We start from the raw sequence: 387 nt of genomic DNA on the forward strand, positions 1-387 counted from the left end.
AAGGAAGGGAGCAGGGTGGAGGAGTGTGGGTGCCGAGTGGGCGTGGTCCCAGCCCCCACCCCGGGCCCGCCTGGGCAGCAGCTGGAGAGGACAGAAGTGGCCCCGAGCAGTTGGGGCAGGTGGGGTGCGGGCACCCAGCATGGCAACATGCCCAGGGGGCGTAATGGCTGAGTTCCCATGGTGGCCCTTTTACCACCTCTCCCTGTGGCCTATGTCCTCCTGGGGGTGTCAACAAAGCAACAGGACTGGGAGGGAGCAGACGGACTTGGAGCAGCCCAGAAAGGTCGTGAGCCCAGCCCCAGGGATCGCTGGGAGATGGACCTCAAGCCCAAGGCCAAGCCCTCCTGCCTGGGAACCACCGTCCACACCCCCCGGAGGCCCTGCACC

General features: G+C 66.9%; 1 protein-coding gene across 1 annotated transcript in view; it reads left to right on the top strand.

Annotated features, from left to right (window-relative positions):
- CFAP99 (cilia and flagella associated protein 99) overlaps positions 1-387 on the top strand; it is a 35,256-nt gene that overhangs the window by 27,829 nt on the left and 7,040 nt on the right. The gene's annotated exons all lie outside the window — the stretch shown is intronic.

Source organism: Pteropus vampyrus, unplaced genomic scaffold (assembly GCF_000151845.1).
Source record: "Pteropus vampyrus isolate Shadow unplaced genomic scaffold, Pvam_2.0 Scaffold253, whole genome shotgun sequence".
In the NCBI taxonomy this organism is placed as follows: Eukaryota; Metazoa; Chordata; class Mammalia; order Chiroptera; family Pteropodidae; genus Pteropus; species Pteropus vampyrus.